The sequence below is a fragment of the Phlebotomus papatasi genome, chromosome 2 (assembly GCF_024763615.1).
Source record: "Phlebotomus papatasi isolate M1 chromosome 2, Ppap_2.1, whole genome shotgun sequence".
In the NCBI taxonomy this organism is placed as follows: Eukaryota; Metazoa; Arthropoda; class Insecta; order Diptera; family Psychodidae; genus Phlebotomus; species Phlebotomus papatasi.
In genome coordinates this window covers 93,458,566-93,480,182 of record NC_077223.1, presented here as the reverse complement: position 1 = coordinate 93,480,182, position 21,617 = coordinate 93,458,566, and the positions used below count along the sequence as shown (strand labels likewise).

General features: G+C 33.7%; 2 protein-coding genes across 4 annotated transcripts in view; one reads left to right on the top strand and one right to left on the bottom strand.

Moving 5' to 3' along the window:
• Positions 1 to 21,617, bottom strand: part of LOC129801078 (uncharacterized) — a 47,785-nt gene that overhangs the window by 12,433 nt on the left and 13,735 nt on the right. The window lies entirely within an intron of this gene.
• Positions 12,985 to 21,617, top strand: part of LOC129802422 (talin-2) — a 76,577-nt gene continuing 67,944 nt past the window's right edge. For all 3 annotated transcript variants that reach the window (XM_055848207.1, XM_055848206.1, XM_055848208.1), the window contains exon 1: positions 12,985 to 13,087. The gene's annotated coding sequence lies outside the window, so the exon portion shown is untranslated. The remainder of the gene's footprint in view (positions 13,088 to 21,617) is intronic.

The following is a 21,617-nucleotide window of genomic DNA, read 5'->3' as shown; positions in this document are numbered from 1 at the left end:
CGTTACAAGATGCCTTAGCATATCGCAGATATTGCAATTTATTCAGAAAGCCCAAGAGATGAGAATTCACAAAATTTAGACTTTGGGGAACAAATGAATACAATTCCGAAGAATAAACCGTGTATTATCGAAAATATCCTGGTGCTTTTCTAAAGTAAGCAATTTGTCTAGCTTGGAGGTGAGCTTCCGTTTGTGAAGCTTGAGCTTCCAATTACTGGGAAGGGTACCCCGTGGCGGGATTGTTCACAGGAGCGACAGGAGACAGTCGATACAGGATATTGGTGAGAGAGTTTCTGTCGTCAAGACTTCTAATTTTGGATTTTACAGGTCGTGCACCCTATGGAGCTTTTTTATTTGTATATATGTTGGTGCCTTACGACAGTGTCATAGTCCGAAATCATCTTTTAGAGCTGAGGACCTGAGAAACAATTTTAAACCTCGTATTTATTCGAATAATCTTACGTATTGGATATCATTCAATTCAATTGAATTTATTACTCCTTAATAAATGCTTGATTGCAGCTAAAGTAGACTTATCTATTAGTACTGCTAGAACGCAAAGAGAGAGCATTTACATATAGTTCACTTTTTTTCAACTTGTGACATGACTAGTGGCCAAACGGTAAGAGATATCGACTTCCGGTATTCGACGACCTGTCCATAAATCAACATTATCTAGGAAAGTATTTTTTCCCTTTCCTTCCAAAACTATGTCTTTTGATTGATTTCGAAAATGGGTTCTAGAATTTTTATATTTTCGAATATGTTTTGGAGGTAGTTAATGTGAATATTTCGGCCTTAGATACTTGTGTTTGAAAAACATTTCGATATCGAACTTTCGATAGTCAAAGTTAAACTCAAGTGGTGAATAAGCCAGTGAATAATTGGCTCTCACTCAGAGTGAACCGTGAACGGCGATTGATAAAATAGTGCCGATCTGATCTGATACTAAAAATTGGAAGATCAGCAGACCGGTATGAGATTGACAGATTGACACAAGATCGGAAAATCAGCACCGATTTTGAAAGAAATCGACAGATTGATACTCAAGTGAACTGTGAGCGGCATTGTTATCTACTCCTTGGTTAAACCCGAGGTTAAACCACTTAGTAAGACCTATTTTTCAACTGATTTGCCTATATTTAGATTTTTTGAAAGATCTTGAAATTTTCAACATTACATCGGGCAATTAATCAAAAAATTACATCGGACTTAGTCGGTAATTAATTGGCAACGTACCCGTAACGTACGTTTCTCGGATTTACTTTTTTAATTGTACATATTTCTTGTTACTCATGCTAAAATATTCTAAAATGTTCTTTTCTTAACCAATTTTGTTTATTTCGGAATGGTTTTTTTAAAGTATGAATCAATTGAATCGGTGGTAAACTAGTATGCACCTAAAAACCCTGCGAAAAGATAATACATGGAGAGCTCTTACTATACTGGGGTAATAGTAAAAATGAGGTAGTGGTAAACACTGCGATTTTTTTTAATTAAATATTAGACTTGAGAGGACGAGACCTATATAAATTTATAGATACTATAGGAGTTTTGTCCACTGAAGAAACGGGAAATATAAGTCCAATGTAAATTTAAAAGTCAGTATTTAGAAATACCCCATGTTTACTACTGCGCCAGTTTCGTATATCCTTACGAATTTGGCTATTTCCGAAAAAAAGTAACATCTTGTTCGTGAGAGCGTGTCAATTTTTACAAGTCGAAAAATTAGAGATAGCGACTTGGCATTCATAAGTCAACATGTAGAGGACTTCTGTAACAGTATGATAATGTCATATGACAAATTTAGAATGTATTATGTGGTAAATTCGCAAAAATTAATCGAAAATCAGATTCATATCAGTTACCAAGAGCTTATTGCAATAACCATTCAATGCTCGCTGGGTTTTAATGTTGTCCTGTTCCCGTATTAAAGACGAAATTTTGCCATATGATATTATCATATTGTTATACAGAATTCCCCTACTGATCATGATCTTAATTTTCTGCATATCTCTCTAGAAACAAGTTTATTCTGTGTCCTGAAAATGAATCCTGTGTTATACGACAATATCTTTAAGGAACAATTCTTGAGAAGACAAGAAAACACTCTAAAGTGATTATTTCTCAACTAAGTAAGTTCGAGTTCATTGGAAATACCTTTGAATCTCGAATAAATCTAAACCACTTTCAAGTAGTTATGAATATGACCCCGTTGAACCGGTAGAAAATTGGTTTTGATAATGAATAATTTTAATTATTTACTGAATTATTTTCAAATTTCTTGGACTGTATGTTGCATCTATAAAAAGGTTCAATTCGTTTGTGTCCGGAATACGAATAATTGTCAAATCGATGGTTTCTCCATGACATAAATACTGCAAAACTTGCTTTGAGGGATTGCATTTAAATAACGAAATCGAGCTTTTTGCAAAGTTGCGACGCTTTGCTACCACTTTTTTAATTGAACCACTTAGAACAAGAAAGATGTATTTTAATAGGTACTTTAATAGGTTCGAAATTATTTACCGTGCTTATTAAAAAAATGAAGAAAAATATTACCAAAGATCAAAAACTTTAGTAAATTTAATAATGAATGATTATTAAATATCTTTCATTTTAACTAAGATAAAAATTTGCTTCTTGTAAAAATGTTAATGTAACGGCGTTATCACACTTGCACATTAAAATTTTAATGTGATTCACATTAATTGTCGCTTGTGAGCGTCCAAATATGTTATTTGTGTCTTTGAGTCACTTAATATTTTGGGTTTTTCTATTTATTGATAAAGAAGTGGACTTGGCCTGCAAAAATAAGTTTAAATTTACATAAAGCATAAATATTTTTCACATTAAAAAATTAAAGAGAAAATCGCATTAATTTTTCGTATTAATGCTATATTATATCAAATTTTGCGGGCCAAGTCTACCTTTGTATCAACAAATATATCAAATTTTGAATATAAAATTATTCAAACACACAAATTACACATTTGGACTCTCACCAGCGACAATTAATGCGAATCATATTAAAATTTTAATGTGCAAGTGTGATATAACACAGTAAGAATCACAAATAGTCGGTCTATAGCTCAGCATTAGCTTCTCGGTCTCTCTAAATAACTGCAATGTTGATCTAACAACAATGTGACTCTTGTTAATCTTTGGACCATTTGTATCGTTCCAAGTAAAATTAATTGACTTGAGATTGTCATGGATAATTCGGAGATTTTTTTTTTCAAGCCTTTGTGAAACATGTTCTTCGCACAAATAGGAGAAGGAGAGGGTGATTTTATGATTGTACGATTGAAACAAGTAGAGGAGCATGAAATAAATTTCATGAAAATCATCGCACGCATTTAAGGGAAGCAGTAGAGATATTTGTCATTCAGAAAATTTATTCACATTGGAGATACCAAAAGATGAGGGTGAAAAATGTTAGGATGACTCGTTGAAGCATATCGAAATTTATGATTTATCATTGCAGATATTCTTAGTTTTTTATTATTATTTTCTTTTATGGCACTCTTAGAACTTCCCCTTTTATTGAAATTGAAGAATATTTATAATCCCTCTTTTCACTGTAAGATGATCCTAAGAATTGTATTATTTTTATTTATATTGAATTTATTTATTTTTTGTTTTAAAAACAATCTAACTTGAATAATGTTTATAGAAAAATCAAATTCTATCGAATTCCAAATTCTTAATCAAAAATTTCCAATGCATAAACATGAAATAGTCTTGGCAAAGGAAAACCATCAAATTATGATTTCTGATCAATTCAGCAGTATTTATTGAGCAAAATTGAAAATTGTATCAAGAACTTATTCCAGTTGAAAGTTTTCCAAAAATAAAATAAGTACATAAAATCTACGATATACAAAATACTTGGCAAGCGCTATAAATTCCGTGCAATGAATTTCTTTATTAATTTATTCTCACCCCTCGTTATCACATGATCTTTCAATCCCCCCAAATTTGTCCAACAATAAAATTGCAAATGTAATGCTCCTGCATATCTCCTGCTACGATGAATCATTACACATTGCTCAAATTTATATCTCTTAAGAGATGTTTTTTTGTGGCTAAGCCCAGAGAGGGTGGAAAACATTATATGCCTCCGGATGGCGGTTGGGGAAAATGTGAGAATTGCATTTAACTTGAGAGCAATTTATGACTGACAAGTTTTTCAGCAAGTCGTCGGCGTTCGAAGTAAATCAAATTGATTGCTCCCCTTTTAGTATGTTTGTGCAGAATTTTTGGGAAGATGCAACTGCGCAATCTCATCGACTTTGCAGACTACTTAATACACATTCTCTAATTCTCCAATTAATTCACAATATCCACCAGTTTCACCTCCTTGTCTATCTCCCTGCCAGCTAAAGTGATGTGCCTCGCAAATTAAATTGATACTAAAGATTCGGAGTAGTTTCAAGAAAATGAGGATTTATTGAACTCCGTCGTTGTCACAATAAATCTCAGAGTCATTCATGTGTGTACTGATTCAATTTTTGATAATATTTATCACTTCATCTCCTTGCTAACAAGGAACATTAAGTGCACTGCATTTTGTGTCTCACATGAAAGAACTTTGCTTTACGATAGATATATATAGATATCTTGATAAACTTTATTGCTTTATTCTAAAGAGAAAGTAATAAATACTATCGATTTTGAATTTTTGAAAATAGATATATTTTAGGGGAATCTGGGGCAAAATGTGACAAACCTAAAATTTTTAAATTTCATATCCTGAAAAAAAAAAGGATTGAATTTCAAATATTTACCTCAGATAGCCGTCACGAACTACCATAAACATAATTTTTTTTTTACTTCAAGGAATATGGCAAATAAATAATATCTAAATTTCGAATCTTTTTATAAAATATTTTTCTTACAGGAGATATCAATTTGGGAGTTAATTTATTTTTAATCATTTATGCATTAGTGAATGTTTTGAGAATAATTTAGATCAATTGAATAGGTAAACAAGACAAACAGTAACATTTCAGTAGGGGAGACTGGGGCAAAAAGTCACAAAACGGATATTTTATTTTTTTACAAGCTACTCGATCGTTTCAAAAATTTCTAATTAGCGCAGTTATATAGGAAATTTACCGCTCTACAACTTTGTGAAAGTAATATTCCTCTATTTTGTAAGGAAATACATTTATCGAGCTAATTTCTAAAAGGTAATTTTGTGACTATTCTCAAAAATGCTGGGCAAATAGTACCAGACATTGTGTATTATCATATTTTGATTCGCTTCATTACAGACTTCCGTAAATTTGAAAAAATACCTAGAGGACATATTTTCATAGAAAATTTATTCATCTACACCATTGTAAAACACCGTTTTCTCTGCGAGAAAAGTGAGAAAACGAGAAAAGTGCTTTTCAAGCTATTTTAGAAAAAAAACACACAAAAGACTGCAAATCGTTTGACCAATGCAAACAAGCGGCGAGACATGATAATGACGTTTCTTTTCGCCGTGAGAGATCATAAATTGCTTCGCTTTTCTGTTACTTTTTGCTCTATATTTTTTGTTACTTTTTACCCCAAGAGGCCATTTTTAATAAAAGGATTTCTGGAGAAAAGAACTTTTGTGACATTCTAAAATAGATAGCGGATTCGTATTCAAAAAATCCAAATTATTTAGAAAATATTCACCAGTGCATCAATTTTGGAAAATAAGTAGGTAATAATTGTTATCTTCTGCAAGGAAAATATTTCAAAAATAGGACTAAAAATTTCGATATTTTTTATTTTCTAAATTCCTTGTTCGAATTCTAAGAAACTTACGACATTGAAGAAGGTCTATAGAGGCTATCTATAGAAAAAAAATTGAGCCGCTATCTTTTTTACCTTGGAGAATATTAAATTTTGAATTTTTCGATTTGTGACTTTGCCCCAGTCTCCCCTATAGTTACAGTATTCTCCAGTTCACCTTTTTTCCTATTTGTGCCTTTCCTTAATCATCAAAAACGGTCAATGCCAAATTTCCTAAATAATTTCTAAGACGTGTTTCGTTCAAAGGGTTTGTAAAAACAAATCGATATATTGTAAAAGTTTGTTAATACATGTCCCAACATTTAGCTTAGATTCTTTACAATCTCAGCTTTTGTGGTCACAAGTGAAATGCGACCTCGTCAGATCGGGCCCTAATTTTGGATTTACGCGTTTTGACACTCATAGATCACGAATATTATATCATTTGCGTTAAAATTCGATTTTCGGAGACGTCCCATTTGTCTCATCCTGTCCCATATCAAACTTAAGGTACCCCGACCCCCCTGACCCGAGCTAGAAGGGGTCAAAAATTCAATTTTCAAATGGCCATATCTCGGGTTCCAATTATAGGAATTTAAAAAATTGTGGTGTTTTGGAAAGCTCTCATGGAGTACTAATATAAATAACCCTTGTGTCACCCCAATTTCATCCGATTTAATCGAATGTCCGATTAATAGAAAAAGCGATTTTCGAAATTTCAATTTCGTATATTTCGAAAACTAGACGATGCTTTTTCTTTAAATTTTAATGTAGCTTGATCGAGGCCTTTCCAACGGTGGGTCGCACTCCTTACTCGATGTTCTCTAACCCGAGCTATAATCAAAAATGTCTTGACCGGACTGAGTTTTCGGTTTTTATGGAGCGAATTTTAGTATATTGTATCTAAAATCGAGACCTTTCCAATGGTGGATCTCATCGGTCCCTACTCCAACCCACTGTACCCCGACCCTTTCTATATCCAAATGGACCGCACTCTATCTCTAATGTTTATTAACCGATTTCAATGAACTTTTTTTTTCTTTTGTTGGCCTTCCCCTCTCAGACTATTTGAAATAGAAATGACCAGTGATAAGTCCAGATAAGCCTCCTACGGTGGCTGAGATTCTTTACAAGTGACCTTGAAATGCGTGCAACTCGGCAATTTTATCCATTTTGACCGACAAGAACAGTTTGATTCAAATATTTATTTTATGATTAAGAACAATTTTAGGTATTGATTATATATTTTTTAGATCATTTTTACCACTTTTCATAAAATAAAATTTACCGCCTTGAAATACGTTTTAGGTCCAGCCTATCCGCTTGGACGAATAGGTCCTTTTGCAATCTAGTTTAATATTAAATAGAGGAAATGGTTAAATTTTTCATCCCTTACTGTCCTCTGAAAATTTATTCATGTTTCCGCAATATCTGCAGTGACTTTTGGAATTGGTTGCAAATGAAATAAAATGATACTTAAGCGCTCGATTGGCCGGAAGTTTGAAAAGCCGATAGAAAAATCGCCAGAGATTTCAAGTGCATTGAGAGATTTTTTCTGCATGGCACCACATCATTGGGGATGGAGCAAAAGACGAGGGTGGAAAACAAACAGAGCAATAAATAACAATAAATTCGTTCCATTTCCGACATTCGCCTTCAGAAGAATATTCCACGCGGGGTTGTGTTATGCTTCCAAAAGCCAGGGTGGACGAATATCTGTGGGTGGGAAAAAGAAGAATCTCTATGGGAGGCAGATCTATGCTAACCCTCGAAGATGGGGGAAAAATCAAAATGTTTGGAGAATAATTTTTTATCTCCTCGGTGACAGATTCACTGATGCATTGTGCGGAAATTGAGACACAACGGACTTCCATCCTCATTCCGTCAATTCCGATACGAATCACTGAGTTCTTCTTGTATCAACTTAAGAGCGATCGGCCAGGAATAAGGAAAAGTTTTTCTCAATTTGTTGCTTTGTCATCATCCTCCTCATTCTACCAATTCAGTTTCCATGTGCGCGAACTACAACTACAATAATATTTAGGGGTTGCAGAGAAAATAGCGCAAGGATATTGTAATAAAAAGGGGAAGATATTTTGTTGTTGCTCTTTCACGAACACTATCATCAATTCCGTCAAGCAATTCATTACACAAATTTCCATTTGCTTTTCTTATCCACCCTCTTTTCCCTTTGCTCCCACAATAGTCTCATCTTGTCTCGTCGTGGGAGGGAAAAAAATTATAAAATAACTTGTATCGAGATGATTCACTCGATAGTGTCGAGAAGATTTATTCTCTAAGGGTGACAAATGGGCGAAATTCTGCGAAACTCTTGCAAAAACAACCACCACAGTCAATATAGCAAATGATTTTAATCTCCTCTGACATTGCACTTAAGGACCTCGATGGAAGGAAAATATCTTGTTTTCTCAAAGAAAATTTAACAATTAAATATCCATCAAAAAGACATCGCTTTTTTATTCAAACTTATTCATTACCCTTCTTCAAATATACAATATAACCCTCATAGTGTCAACCCCGTCAACACTTAAAAAAATTTAAACATAATTGGGAAATAAAAAAAATTCCACTAGGGTATATGCCTAACCTTTGAACTACATTTCTTAAGTAAGAATTTTAAATGGCCTTTAATGAGTAAACAATAAACTAAACGATAAAGACTAATAATTTAGAAAAAAGGGACAGATAATCCTAACCGGCTTATGTAGGTGAGATTCTTAACGTGAGCTAACTCGGAGTGCATGCAAATTCGATTTGGAGCTGAAGTTGGGAGACGCCATTCAGTTATCTTGAATCAAATTCGTGAAATTATACAAATTTTGTATTTAAACCAAAATATCAAGGATTTGGATGAACTGACAGAAAAGTGTTATATGGGTGAAATGTAGACCAGAATGTTCTCTATAATTTTCCCATAGAACATGATCTCATCGATTACTCAGAAGCCAAGATAAGCGAGGTTTTTTGTTTCTTAACTTGTTTTTTCATCCAGAGTGCCCCAAGTAGTCATTTGTTGAACTTCAACTATATCAAAGAATTGTTGTATTTTGTGGAACTTTCCATTTAAACCCCTATTTTAAGTGTCTTGGTGGAGTAGAGGCAGTCAAATTGGCATCTGAGTGATGTCAAAGCGTTATTATTGGAAAAATCAATTTTTTCACACTTAAACGGCAAAATCGGAGTGATAGCGTAGTCTGAGTGGAAAATGATGTATGGACGAAATGTAGAGACAAATGTGCTCTACAATTATGTTGAAGTAATCATCAAAATCGGTTCAGCGACAGTCGAGATAATTGAGGTTATGTGATATTGAAATTGGTTTTTCGACTGTGGCGCCCCTGGTGTTGGTCCCACGAAGTTCAAATATTCTAGAAAGTTGTAGCATTTGGTGAGATCTTTCGTTTAAGCCCTCATTCATCAAAATCGGTCACATAGAACCGGAGATATGATTTTTTGAATTTTGTGAACTTTGACCCCTCATATCTCCGGTTCTATTGAAACCACAGCGCACATACGCACCATTTTGGAAACGTCCTAGACTGGACTACAACATACTAAAATTTCATTAACTTGCACAATGCCGTTTTTGAGAAAAGTGACTTTGAATTTCGATGAATTTTGACGCTATCACAGCGCCACCTATGGTGACTTTTTGAACTTCCATCTGAAAGTGCTCATCGAGACGAAACCAAAAAGGTAAAATTTAGGTCGCTATGTTAATTAGAACCGGAGATAGAGGCCGGTCAATGTTCGAACTTTGACCCCTTATAGCTCGGGTCAGGGGTAATGGATCGACTTAAGGTTTTTTTTGTTTGATAGGTATAATCAACGGCTACAACATACTAAATTTTCAGCCCGATGCATAATGGAATTTTTGAGTTATTTAACTTTTAAGATTTAAAAATTTTCTTTTTAATAATAGCGCCCCTAGCGGTGGTTTTATGAACTTGCGATGTTAGAAGGGGAAGTGGCATTTCACGAGAGCTTTCCAAAAAGCCCTCACTTTTTAAATTATGACAATTAGAACCGGAGTTATGGCCATTTTAAGAATTTTTTTTTGGACCCTTATAGCTCGGGTCAGGGGGGTCGGGGGACCTTAAGTTTGGTATTGATGGAAAGCTCTAAGGTCCAGCTATAACATACTATAATTTGAGCCCGCTCGATGCCATAGGGGCGGAGCTATTGAGAAAACAAAAAAAGGGGGTCTTCAAAATGGCGGAAGGAGGGGTGGGGGGTGGGGGGTCAATGCACCAAGTTGCAATTTTCACCCGATATATAACCTTTGCCGAAAACCGCAAGTCGATATCTTTTTTAGTTTAGGAGCTATTAAGCTTCAAAGAGCGGCCGGCCAGCCGGCCGGCCGGGACCGTAAAATAGCCACATATATATTCGTGATCAGGAAGTGCTGAAACACATTTTGGCCAAGTTTGAGGTCGATCGGACGACATGAAATTTTGTTAGGATTATAGTAGGTGAGATTGTTAAGAATCTCACCTAATATGAGAATCAAACGCGTCGACCTTTTGGAGTCGTACTGTACTCTATTATATTAGGTGAGATTCTTAACAATCTCACCGACTATAATCCTACCAAAATTTCATGTCCTCCTATCGGGCTCCTTTGCCAAAATGTGTTTGGCCACTTCCTTATGACGAATATATAGATGGTATAAAAAAACGGTTCCCGTCCGTCCGTCCGACCGCTCTTTGGAGCTTAATATCGGCTAAACTAAGAGAGATATCGACTTGCGGTTTTCGGCAAAGGTTACTACCTTCGGACGACTCAAGTTTCGGACAATTCAATTTTTTTCTCTATGTTCCTTAAGGATTTCACCCATAGCTTTTGTAAAAATGTAAAAATTTGTGGCATTGGACCAGCTATTAAAATATAATAGTATATATAATGGGCCAAATTCATTTATAACACATTGAAAAAAATGATTTGTGCGAAGCATAAATCGTCCGAAGGTAGCGCGCTTTCCCCTATATATTGGGTGAAAATTGCAACTTGGTGCATTGACCCCCACCCCCCACTCCTCCTTCCGCCATATTAATACCCCCCTTTTTTGTTTTCTCAATAGTTCCGCCTCTATGGCATCGATCGGGCTCTAAAGTTAGTATGTTATAATAGGCCCTAAGAGCTTTCGATCAGTACCAAAGTGTTCTATTTGACCGATTTTGACGAGTGGGGCTCAAAGTAAAGATCTCGCAAAGCACTACAACTTTCTATAACACTTGAACTTCGTAAAACCGACGCTAGAGGCGTCACAGTCAAGAAAACAATTTTCATACCACATAGCCTCAATTATCTCGACACGTGTTTAACCGATCTTGATGATTACTTCGGCATAATTGTAGAGGACATTTATATCTATATTTCGTTCAAGCATCATATTTTGTTCAGACAATGCAATTTATCCAATTTTGTCGTTTAAGTGTAAAAAAAATTGATTTTTCCCATATAACGCTTTGAAACCACTCAGATCACTCAGGTGCCAATTTAACTGCTTCTGCTCGACCAAGACACTTAAAATAGGGTTTTTAAATGGAAAGTCTCACAAAATACAATAATTCTTTCATATAGTTGAAGTTCATCAAATGAACACTTGGAGCGCTCTTGTCGAAAAAACGAGTTCAGAAACAAATAACGTCGATTATCTCGGCTTCTAAGTAATCGATGAGATTAAGTTCTACGGCATAATTATAGAGAATATTCTGGTCAACATTTCACCCATATGTCACTTTTCTGTCAGTACATCCAAATCCTTGATATTTTGGTTTAAATACAAAATTTGTATAATTTCACGAATTTGATTCAAGATAACTCAATGGCATCCCTCAACTTCAGCTCTAAATCGAATTTGCATGCATTCCGAGTTAGCTCACATTAAGAATCTCACCTACAATAAGCTGAACTAAGCTTAACACTAGCTTATGCAAATACGATTAGTTTCACAAATGCTTCGCAACAGTGCGCATCAATTCGATTCTTTAGAGATTTATAAAATAACGATGGTTGTTTGCCAGTACAGAAATTGCCCAAATAATCATCAGCTCAATTGCTCTTTCTTTCTCATCCCAAAAACTTCACACGAGAAATTTGGTTTAAGCATATGTAGGAGTTTCAAGGCGGGAAGAAATCAAAAATATGTTCATTTGCGAAAAACATTTTTATAAAAGTGATGTCAAAATCTATGGTGGTAAAAAAGTACTAAAAAATGGGGCGCTATCAATTAGATGTAGCCTTGTAGCGATTGTGGATATGCGATGCCGAGGCCGTTATCTCAACAGACTACTTAAAAATATGCAGATTTGTCTGGAATTTTTGACAAATTCTGAGGTAATCTTTATAATTATTGTTCTATTAATATTTTGTACCGCTTATTGTTCTTTTAACCCTTTAAGGACGATTGGGTCACCCATGACCCAGAGAAAAAATAATTTTTCCTGACTACTTAAAGCTGGGGTGTGCAAGGACCGTTTGGAACCGAATAAACGTCAAAATAAGTTTATTCAGGTGGTGTTTTGAGCATTGACGTACAAGTTTCATTTGACGTTTGTTCGATTTCAAACGGTTCTTGCACACTTCTACCTTTAAGTAATTTATTAGGTGAGATTCCTAACAATCTCACCTATCAAAAAATTGAATTTCACTAAATTGAAAAGGTGTTGGAGTACCATTAGAAATTTTCTTACAATATTCTATTTTAAAATCCAAAGAATCCAATACTAAATTATTATGTTATAAAGAATGATTGTACAATATTGTACAATACAAATTGTACAATACAGATAGAAAATTCAATTCGCATTTAATTTGAAAGACTGAATTTAATTAAATTAATTATTAAACTAATTAATTTATTTATTTATTAATAGAAGTCCTAGTGTGGTAGGGTTTCAGAAAATACTACCGCAGAACCACTACTATTTCTTTAACATTTTCATTGAGAGTTTAGGCTTAAATGACTAAGATTATGTATATTTTTTGAAGATATTGCTCTGAATTATGTGCTAAAGAAACAATTAATTTATTTTTTCTCATCACGCTCATTTCATCAGCTTAAAATTATTTTCTGATATTGAAGTGTCTGTTAATTACGAATTTGCGCGGGAAATAGTTAAGCTATAGCCCACCAGTAGTCGCAGTGTTCTGGAGAATTTGTCACACTGCTGCCAACTGTTTTTTCTCAGTGTATGTGCAAAGTGCAGAGAAAAAGGGGCGTGAAGTGTGTCAGTGTGATTATTTTTCTTGTGTTTTTCCCTGAAAATCCCATCAATAAGTATTATAAATGGTAAGTAAGTCTTTTTAAAGTTCTTTCCTTTGTGCATGAAGTGAAATCCTTGCAAAAAGTGTCCGGAAAAGTGCGACAAGTTATTGCTTTTCTCTCAGATGTTCCTCCGTCGCCTACAACATCCGCCATTTGTTTCTTCCACTTGATTTTTCCTTCTCTTTTTCTAACTTTTCCCCCATTATCACTGCTGGGTGGTCAGGAAGTGGATGAGATCACTGTACGAAGCGTTAACCAGTGATAATGTGCATCAACAAAAATAGTATTTCAATGGTAGAGATGTTCGAGAGAAAATTGCATTTTATCGCCAGAGGAAATGTCAAACAATCCGGACTCTGTAACCTTTTTAGGCAGTCCGTGGCCTCAAAATCGATAAAAATTTTCCCATTCCGTGTGTACAGTTTTGCAGAGAAGAAGAATTTAATTAATTTATTCTCCCCTCCATCGTTTTCTTTGTACATTGGGGGGACATTTGTGGAAAATTATGTAATTTCATTGTTGTTTTGCACACTCGTCCAATTTTTTTTCTGCCTTTGCCCATTCTATTCCCCAGGCGCTCCGTTTTGAGACATTATTTTGCGGGGGTGATCCTTTCCAGTATTGATTATTTTTCCTGTCATCCACCCCTGTTGGGAGTTTGCCCCGTGGAAATCGTTCACAGGAGTTACTTCCCAAAATGACTCGATCAAAATTGGCAGGAAAAGGCATTATTTTTCTGATTGAGAAATGCCATTTTGGCTTTTCCTCCGTTACTTTGTGAGTGTGGGTGGCGGAATCCCTCGCAGATATTTTGTTCCCACCCACACTACCAATTTCATTGATATTTTGCTCTTGTCTCACTCATGCAATCTTTCTGGTTCATTCACACACGCCCATCCACCCAAACTTGAGTTTTGTCAACAGAATTCCCTGGAGAAAAGTCCAATTTCGTTGCTGATGATAGTTTTGCCGGTTGTTAGGTGAGATTCCCAGAAGCTATTCATTCCTCAAATCTTGAACCATATTTTCTCTGAGCCATCATCGACGTGTTGGGCAGGCATACAAACTCACTATTTGCATGTGAAATCATCGAGATATTTTAAGCACGTCTCACGGAGACGACGTTTTTTCCTCGGAGGAGCCCGTTCTGTGAGCTCATGATGGTTGGAGGAGGAAGGTGGTGGGATATAATCAAAACACATGGCAAAAAGTAAAAACACTCACACTTGGTCGAGACACTGAGATGAGTATTCCGAGGAGTGTGAGCTGGGCAGATCGAATGAGGCACGATGTTGGGTGCTCGAGCTTGAATACACTGGGGCCGAGGATGAGGGGTGAAAAGACCGTTGATTCACTAAACAATTGACGTAATTTGCTTTTGGCATAAGCACTTTTACTTAGTAAATTATCATTTTGACCAGTAAAAATCGCAACTGCCTTTAAAATATTCTATTTGGGTTTTAGTAACACAAATTACAAATGACTTATGTTTGATCAGAAATATCTCTAAAGAATGTCAGAGATACAAGATTGCTTAGAGGGTAAAGTGGTACAAGTTGGACAATGGTACAATTTGGACAGGGCTATTTGTCTTCATAAATTTAGTACTTAATTTTTATTTGTATATTTTTAATGCCCAACGCACAATAATGTTTGTTTGTAAAATGTTTTCAGAATTTCCTATGAGAGTGAGCAAGATGACTAGATTTATATCTCACTCACTTTTACTGAAATATCAAAAACATGTTTATAAAACAAAAGTTATTGTGCGTTGAGCATAATGCTTTAGTCAGGAGCCCATCAAGTCTAATACAAAGTGAAGATATTTTTTACTTTTCCTTGTAAAAATTTTGCAGATATTGCACCGCGACTGAAACAAATTTCCTTGTAGTTCTTGTATTATTTCGGCGAGCATTATGAAATATGTATTTTTAGATAGCTTTTAATGCACGATTTTGAAATATATTACACTGATAAGTCAATTCTCTTTAGAAAAAAACTTGCCAATAGTCTTCAGTGCCTCTATGCAAAAACGGGAAAAATGAAATGTCGAGAGGCCTCTGCTTTAGTTTTATAATTTGGTTCCTTGTGCTTAAAAACAAATTTTGTACTGTATTTATCAAGAAAAAAGCCATGTCTAACTTGTACCGGCGAATTGCCCAACTTGTAACACTAATTCCAAATTATATTACTTTACCCTATAACTTCTCTATTTCCTTTTCCAAATGACTATCATAGAACATTAAAAACTTACTATCTTTTTTTTTAATTATTTACTTACGCCCATTACAACTTTTACTAATTAAATAGTACAGAAAACAAAATCTGAAAAGTTGCACCTGCCTAATTTCTTTTGAAGAATCGAGTGAAAAACCTTTCATACTTGTTTTACAAGTAATAGATATTGAACGTTTCAAGGCTATTTTTAAAGATTTTGCTGTTTTTAATTATTATTATGGGAATGGGACTTCTGAAACCTTAAAAAAGGCTTAGGGGGAACCCTTGCAGCTACGTACAGAACATGAAGTCCAAGTTTCAAGATTTAACACCGAATGCCACATAAGTCGAGTCTGTTATATCACTAAAAAATCTCTTATTAGGTGCGTAATCCCACCTCACAAAATTCCTAAAAATATTTGGATTTTCCTCTACAGTAAAGTGAAAATTTGGTGTCAGTTTTTTCAAAGCCACCCAGGGTTGGTCAGCTACGTACAAAATTCATCCACCTATGTAGGGGAAAGTACTCTCCTTTCGAACGTTCATGCCTTCGAATAATGTGAATTTTCTTTTAATTTTTCTAAATGACTTACTTATTTTTATTAAATATTAGTTGGCTTATCATCAATTGTTGATAATTCCGTGATAATTTGGTGTTAATCTCTTCCGATAAACAAATTAACATTATTCGAAGGCATGAGCGTTCAAAGGGAGAGCACTTTCCCCTACGCCTTATTTTCACCGTAAACTCTGCACTAAAATACCAAAATGTTCATATCAGTATTTAGATGGAACACTCTTATAAATACTTGTTTTAACTGTTTTTAAGATACATCATGCGTTTTAAAATCTCTTTTATGCAATTTTTCGAAGAGATGTTTTTGTAAAACTTGGAAAATCATTTTTTACTGACAATGCAGACAGTCAATTTGGCGTGATTATGGAAGAATCACACCTACCATACGCACATTGATTTGACAAAAGTAAAACAAAATCATCTGATTAAGTTTGAATTTGCTGTGTAAGTGCGTGTTTTCTTCGAGTGTTTTGTAAAGAATGTTTAATATCTGATGACTAAGTTTTGTGAAGTATTCTAAGGAATCCATCGATGACTCAAATATTCCAGAGCGACTTATGGCCTCTACGCACTAGGTAAATTTATGTCCATATTGAAGAGTTTTTCCTACACAAGTGTAGATAACTTGTTTCAATATGGACATCAATTTCTCTAGTGTCTAGAGGCCATTAGTCAATGGTTTGACTGATCCTTTTCCAAAACTGCAAAAGCTCGATTTTCCCGAGCTGCCAAAGTAGTAGTGTTTGTGAATTTTCCACAAAAAAAACAAAAACAGCCTTCTTCGAGCAAAAGGTTTTTGCGTAAATATTAACTCTGATAACCCGTCTATAACTTCTAACAGTTGTTTTTTTGTGAAATATTGAAAATGCATAAAATATTACAAATTAAAGGCCCATTTTATGATCTCACCTCGTGAATCTAGGTAAAAAGAGCCTAGGCTCTCAATTTTTCAGGAAACGGTAGATGTTTGGGCAAGCTATTAGAATATACAGTGGTGGCCAAAATAATATAATCACTTCTGAAAACTTGAGTTTTTTTATTTTGTGAACTTTTTTCTAGTATATTAAAAAAAAATGTTTAAGTAAATGTCTTACGTCGAAAAAGTACAGTACTGGCCGCAAAATGTCTGTATTTTGACTCAGAATGTGTCAATAGTGATGTTCTGTTTGAACAAAAAAATAGAAGCACTTTCATTTATAGTTATAAACAGAAATTCATTTCGAGTATTTCAAAACTAATAAAATTTTATTGTAATGTCAGTAATTATTTAGTGTCTTGACACTTAATTTTCCAAGTTTAGATAAAGGAAACTATGGGAAATTGGAGAAAATGTAGGACTTTCTCGTTAAAGGCTTTATTAGATTTTTGAGGCTACGAAAGCATGGAATGATCGTAAAATTCATAGCTTACGAAAATTCTTACTCTTGAGTGTATGGTTTGTACCTCTTTGTGGTCTTTTCTCTTTGCCCATTTGAAAGAGTGAAAAAATTACCATATTAAAATATCTGTCCGATTCCAAATTGTCCCATTGTATCTATATCTACGAAATATTCATTCATCGCTAATATGTTTCTTATAAGTAAATTTATATACAACATTTATGGGGCCATTTACACTGTCAAATTAGATTGAGATTGAATTGTGCCAAAATTCTAATCTGATCTTATGAGTTTACCTCGTAATGTGGAGACTGAGTTAGATTTTTAGTGGAATGACTTTTTTTTGGGTTAAGAATGATCGAAATAATATTCTAAATGGAATATTTTTCTAGTAAATCAATGTAAAACTTTAACTAAATTATTTAGTATCAAAAAAAGCTTTTTGGCTTTCATATTACTTAATAGTCTATCATCAGATTTGTCTCATTAGACCAGGGGAGTGACATTCAGTTTTAGTGTAAAGTTTTTCCTGTTTTCATACATATTTCCCGAGATATCTCCGGAACTACGTAGGTTACCAATTTGGGGTTTTCGGTTGCCCATTCGCTATTAAATTGTCTTTTATTTTGTATTTGTATTTTCTTCTAATTCATTCCACAATGACAGAAAACACAGAATAAACTCCAAAGTTTTTTTTTGCCACGCTAGATACATATGGGAAACATAAGAAACGTCATGCCCCTGCATTAGACTGTAATATTTGAAAAAGAGCTTAGGTTTTACCCTTGATGTTTTTTTTTAGCCTTTTTGGCTATTATTTTTTCAAAGGACGCTGAAAAACTTTGCTATCAAAACCCATAAAATGAGATTAGATTGTGCGTCATTTTTTTTTGGGACAAGTGGGACGGTATCAATCCAATCCAATTCGATACGAGTAGTCGTATTGGATTTGCCGTTTACAACGAAAAAATTAAAATAAATCCCCGTCTAATTCGACGACGTAAATGGTCTCTATCTATAGTCAGATCGTAAACAAATTTTTATAACTTCACTTAGTTTTTTTTACATTAGGAATTTTAATATTCATAGGTCAATTAAAGAAAAAAAAAGCTCTAGAAGAGCTCAAAAACATGCTTATATGACACTTTGTTATACAATCGACGAAATTTATAATAAAACTGATTTTTCTATACTGCTAATTTCTTTTAAAAAAAAAACTGGTTATTCCTTATTGCGAAATGAAGTTTTAATGTCAAAATATCTTATATGAATATCAGGCTTTCAGGGTTCACACACACTGGTTACAAACATTTCATATTTTTGACATATTCTTTTAATTAATCTGACTTATTTATTTACTCCCTTCGTCCCGAAAAAAATCGTACAGTAGGTTTTATATGAAAGAATGTAGGATTTTTTGGGACAGAGAAACGTTTAGAGAAACTTTTTGGAAACGTTTGATTTAAGACTATATATTAAAGTATATTGCCATAGATAATATAGATTTTAGATGCATTAATGAAATATGCTTAAAATATAAAGTGTGCGAAGCTATAGAGTGTACGAAACCTGAAAGCGTCCCCTTATTTAATTTTCTTTATTTTATATTTTTATCCGCTTTTTTACCACAAGCATTATTAAGATTTTATGGTATTTGCCTTTACGGTAGTGTAAATTAATTAGGGTGATAGACAATTTGATGAGCTTACGATGGCTGCTGATTGAGCTGCCGAGGTGTTGGCCAGAGGAAGAGAGGGACACATGGACGGCCGGATGCGGTACAAATCGATTTTTCTTGATGTGCCTTCGTTTGGGGTCACACACAGTGCTTGTGTGTGACTCAAAGTTTTTCCTCGCTAGTTCAGTGTCTGTCACTTGTGAGTGGCGTTCGTTTCTCGTTAATCCATTTAACTTTTCGCACAATTGAAAATTTTAAACCGTCCTCCTGCGCTGCTCAATTTTCACCTGTTCCTCGTAATATAGGTGATTTTTTTTTGGTAAAAGATTTTGCTAAAAATTATGTAATTTCGTGTGTGTAGTAATAACTTACCTCTAGTGTATAAATAATTCTGTAGTGATTGAGTTTATTGGGTGTTGAAACATAGAGATGATGAAAATTTGTGCAAAAATAAGATTTTCATTAAAAAAAAAATTGTGAAGTTCCCAATATGCTTTTCAATTGAATTTTCCGATAGTAATTCTTGGGCTGGAAAGAGAGACAATTGCTGAGGAAATTGTTTCAATTATCGATAAAGAGGAAGAAATGAGAGAAATGAGTTAGGAATCTCCCTATTCTTTGTGTGAAAATTGTTCTCACTGGAAAAACCGGCTTTGTGATTCTACAACACTGGAAAATTTCTCCTCTTCTTCTCTCCCAAATGGACTCATACTCCCCTCTTTTGCTCCTGAGGGGGATTTTGTTATTTTTTTTTTATTTGTGCTTCAATATAATGCATGGAAACCTCTGGTGTGCAGAGAAAACCAATTTTCCAGCGAAATTATAGGAAAAGTGGGAGAAAATGTATGAAAAAAAAAGAGTGAGAGAAAAGTGATTTTCTCCATTGGAAGAATATATGAGGGAAAATTGCCTTTGGTGTTGTGTGTTGGTGAGGTGAAAATGTTGAGTGTGAAAATTGTGAAAATTTATCGATTTTATTTTATCATTGAATTTATTTTACTTCATACACAGTATTTTATAATTTTGTGTTACAATTAAAATAGCCAATATTTTCTTATTAAAAATACATTGTAAAATGAAGTCAGCTATTTTCGACGATAAAATTAACCACTATAACAGTGAATAATCAAGTATATGAGTAATTTATAAATCTAGTGCAAAACTCAGTTTATATTTGCGAAAAGAAATTAAACATCTCTGGTGATTCAGATGTTACATATTGTGAAGAGGAAAAAAAATTGAAAATATTTTGTTTGTGTTTTAAGAATTCTTTTGAATTCAATGAAGAAAATGAGAAATTTTTTAAATTTCTTTTGTGAACGTCAAATAGAAGGATTATAATCAGAAGATGATGGTAAATTTTAAATTTTAAAGTGACTTAAATGTCCTGCTTAACAGTGAAAAATGGGAAAAGTCGCTGGAAGGAAAAGTTGATTTCCTCATTATAAAATAGAAAATGATAAATGGTGTTGCTCCAATTTTGTTGCAATGTCAAGCTTTTCTATTTTTGTCATGGCATTCACAAATAATTCTACTCCCTTTAATATATTTATGCAAATTTATAGTTTTTCTTCTGTTTTTTTTAGTCTTTGCATTCTAGCAAAATTTGCAAAATTAAATTTAAAAAAAAAATCTATATGGATAAAAGAGTTAATGAAAGTTCAATCTGCGTGAGTAGCTAATGTAACTTATTTTTATCCCTTGACTTTTCTATTTTTTTCGCTGGCAAAAGATGTGTATTTCAAAAGAGAGAAGTATAGGAGAAAGAGGAAAGAGATGATGATGATGTGTGTAGTAATATTATAATGTCCATCGTCAGAGATTTTCATTTATATAACTTCATCTCTTTTTCACTCACAAATGTTGATTTGATAGATGGTGAATAAGTCATTTGGTTGTTTATGATTTTTGAGTACAGTTTGTCTCACTCGCATAAGGGGTTTTCTTCTTCATCTCCTTCTTCTGTTCATTGAATCGATGCCAAATTGAAAATTTAGACAAAATTTCCACATAATCGCTCTGTCTCACTTTCTCAAATTTCATAAAAAGCAAAACAACATAGATAAGATTTTCCACATTATACATTTTAGCTTGAAAACTCTGTATCTATTGTCTTTTTTTTTATTATTCACTTAATGACTAAACTTGTAACATGCGCCAATAGTGGGTGTTGATACTTCAAATTATCAAATTAAAAGATTGTTCACTGAAATATTTGAATGATTTTAAAATAAAATAGCTTGTTTTATTATTAAATTTGTAGAAAAGTATTTCTGCTTTTGATTAAAATTTAATTTTTTAATAGAATCCTAAATCAAACTTTCATGCTTAATTAATTGTGGCATATAATGGTGCTATTACATGGAAAAATAATTTTTTAATCCAAAAATATGTTTATGATTGAACCAAACAATTAGCACGTGTAAAGAGTATTGATATAATTCAAAAACACCAAAGTTTTTTTCTACCACCGAAAAATCTCATTTTTTGTTACAGAATCATTTTTACATTCTATAAAAAATTAAACAATATTTCCTTTATCCAAATTTGTAGATTTTTCATATTTTTCTAATTTTGAAATTAGTCTTTTTACTTTTACCCACAAGTAGACCCTGGGACCATTAACATGCCCCACATTATCTCCTCACCCTTCCTCTTCCCTTTTCATCTGAAACTATGTTTTTTTCGGGAGTGCTCGAAAAT